The sequence below is a fragment of the Brienomyrus brachyistius genome, unplaced genomic scaffold (genome assembly GCF_023856365.1).
Source record: "Brienomyrus brachyistius isolate T26 unplaced genomic scaffold, BBRACH_0.4 scaffold453, whole genome shotgun sequence".
In the NCBI taxonomy this organism is placed as follows: domain Eukaryota; kingdom Metazoa; phylum Chordata; class Actinopteri; order Osteoglossiformes; family Mormyridae; genus Brienomyrus; species Brienomyrus brachyistius.
This window is the reverse complement of record NW_026042728.1, coordinates 8658-11587: the sequence shown is the minus strand read 5'-3', so window position 1 is coordinate 11587 and position 2930 is coordinate 8658. Positions and strand designations below refer to the sequence as shown.

Genomic DNA, 2930 nt, shown 5'->3' with positions numbered 1-2930 from the left:
AACTTCGGAATCGATCCTACCTTTGTTAGGCGCGGCATCTGTGTCTTGCAGCTGTTCCCTTGGATAAAGATGTTAATTGTCATGCTTACAGCATCTCGATCTCCGGCGTTTGTGAAGTTGGGATTGATGCTGTCCTGTGTTTTTTTTTTCCTTCCACACTTAAGCTCTGCTTGTTACTGCCCCATAGCGGAGCGCAAGTGAAACGGACTACCGGAGATTTGCACTGTTTTTCTGTTAGTGTGTATAATCAAAATATGACTCAGTTTGGCCAGTTAGAAAAATATGATAATAGAAAAGTATTCTTTTCCTCTCACTTTTTTTTCTTGATTTAATTACCGACTTCACGTACTTACACTGTGTCCCGTTGCACGATGTAATATTGCGAAACTATGATTTTGTGGCAGTGTTTTGTAAAGGAATTTTCCGTTTAATCATCGTCTTAGTATAAAGCTATATGGTTGTTCTGGTATCAGTGGACGTACATTATGTATTTTTTCTTCTCTTGAGCACCATGGTCATGACATGAAGCTCAGTCATTGATTACTCGCAAATGTTAGTAGTCATCCGCTGTTTATCTTGAAGATGTAAAAGTAGTGCGCGTACATCTCCTCGTTAGTATAGTGGTGAGTATCCCCGCCTGTCACGCGGGAGACCGGGGTTCGATTCCCCGACGGGGAGAGTCTGCATCTTTTTGCCTCGGTCTCAAAAGGCACCAAGCTAGAACCGGCCCCGTGTTAGTGGAAACGGGGCTTGTGACTTGTACTCATGCATAATATTCTGCGGGTCGCTCAGCAGCGCAGCATATGAAACTAGACTCGGATTGTAAGTGTGTGGTTTTGATAATTGATGTATGGATGGATGGATCCTTAATAAGAGATATAAACAATAAGGTCCAGTCGCCAACTAATCATGTAAAATACGTCATAAACTCATGGTTGTTAAACCCAGAATAAAAATGAAGACGTATAACTAGGAAAGTCAACTTGCACATTTCAATTTTGGTTCGATATAATCACGTTGTCCTTAACCCTCCAGTGCAGGAGGGGACGGTAATGCGCATCGAATGTTTCCGAACCTGTGTGTGATACAACCGAGGAAGAGCCGATGACTTCGGGGGAGGAGGGGCAGGCGACTCGGAAGAAAAAGCAGCAGAACCCAATGCAGCCTGTAGCCCATTCAAAGGCCTACTGTTGGACCTCTGCTTATTTTGCAATACGTCTTTAGTACGGACTGAAAAATGTCCGATTTCGATGAGTTTGAGAAGCAGTTAAGCGAAAATCGGCAAGGTAAGTTTGGCTTTGAAGATCGGTGTATGCTCCCTGTTTTAGGGTAATAAAGTGGCCGGCGTGTCCTAGCGCCGAGGATGGTGCGGAGGGCACTTCTGCTGGTTCCGAAAAGAAAAGCGCGGCTGGGAAATCGGTGCCTTTTATCCGAGCGCTCGCCGATTCTGAAACCTGCCCGATTCTTCTTCTCCCAGCTGCCGCAGGATCCCCGAAAACTGACCGCTTTGGTAAATCAGTGACATTCTTTGCTTGGCATTGTTATAGAGATCGCTAGGCCTGCATCCATCAGTGCCCGGCGTACATAACATGGACATTTCAATGAAACGTTATTGGGGTGCACTCGATGTGAAAGCCTGCGGTTTTATTTATTTAATTATTTACCATTATACACTTGGATCATAAATTGCGACCCGCGTATTTTCATTCGCAGTAACACACTATGCATGGATGTTTGTTGCAAGCGTTATATTTTCAAGATCACGTTTAAAGTTTTATGCAAATAAAAACGACCGCGACCACTTGATTTAAAGTCCGCACTTAATAACAGTGTTAGTTACTTGGTTTTTAAATACTACGACGAGTTTTCTATATAATGATATGATTTTGTCTCTTTCCGATGCACAATAGCCTTTCCCTTGGGTCCGAAATGCTGGCCCTGTCATCCGTACAGAATAAGTCTTTCTCACACGATCGCCGTTTCTTCATGATGTATAGACTCTAAAAATCAGCCGCGTTCCCTGGAATCATAACAACTGCTTTTAGGTCGTTATTGCAAAGTCTTGCACCTGTATCTACCTTTACAGCGGATAGCAGTAACTAACAATGATGTACAGTTATATAACAATACACATATAACTTCATTAAAGTGCAGAGAATCCAGTAAACTGAATAAACTTAAGCCATACTAACGCAACTGAAATATACAACATGCGTTACAACGGAGTCGAAAGTAGGATTGATTTATGTACCTATCAAATGGCAATCTTGTCATATCAGCTCCTTATCACTAAATCACTAAAATGTCATTCGAAACGACCTGATTCGGCTAGACGAGCACTAAGTGCCGCCGTGTTTGATAAACTAGCAGTTCCAGTCATTCATATCTGCGCTCTGACTATGCCTGCGATTGCGGTAATTGGTTATTACCGATTTACGTAAGATGCATTGGCCGCTCCGTGTCTGTACTTTTGCAGCGGTGCATTACCGTAACGCTGTTATAACTGATGCATGAAGCTGATTCCTCGAGCAGCACCTGCGTTTAAATGCTTCACTGAAAACTGCACCTTCAGGGATTTATTTAAGCTTCTATATGAAGGACCTGCTGGGATAGAAAGGTGATATTTTATTGCTAGTTTAATAAAGTGCTGTCTGTCAGATTGAAACGATATTAATTACCCATCCATCGTCCAACCAGTTATCTTAGTCAGGCTCCCCTGGAGCCTATTCCAGGCAAATTCCCCATACAGAGAGCAGAGGCAAAATTCAGGCCTCCAGACTCGGAGGCGTGAGGCAACTGTACTCACCACTGTGCTCCTATATCATTAATTAGTCTGGTTATGTTTTTATTGTTTCACAACAGACTGACATTCAAGGGGATGTCCTTGTGCCCTTGAAATTATTAGCCATTGAGAGATGGGTGTGTTTGTT

At 42.9% G+C, this 2930-nt stretch overlaps 1 non-coding gene across 1 annotated transcript; it reads left to right on the top strand.

Moving 5' to 3' along the window:
• The first annotated feature begins 606 nt into the window (after positions 1-606).
• On the top strand, positions 607-678 carry trnad-guc (transfer RNA aspartic acid (anticodon GUC)). The gene has a single exon. It is a non-coding gene; the product is annotated as a tRNA-Asp (tRNA).
• Positions 679-2930: the final 2252 nt, after the last annotated feature.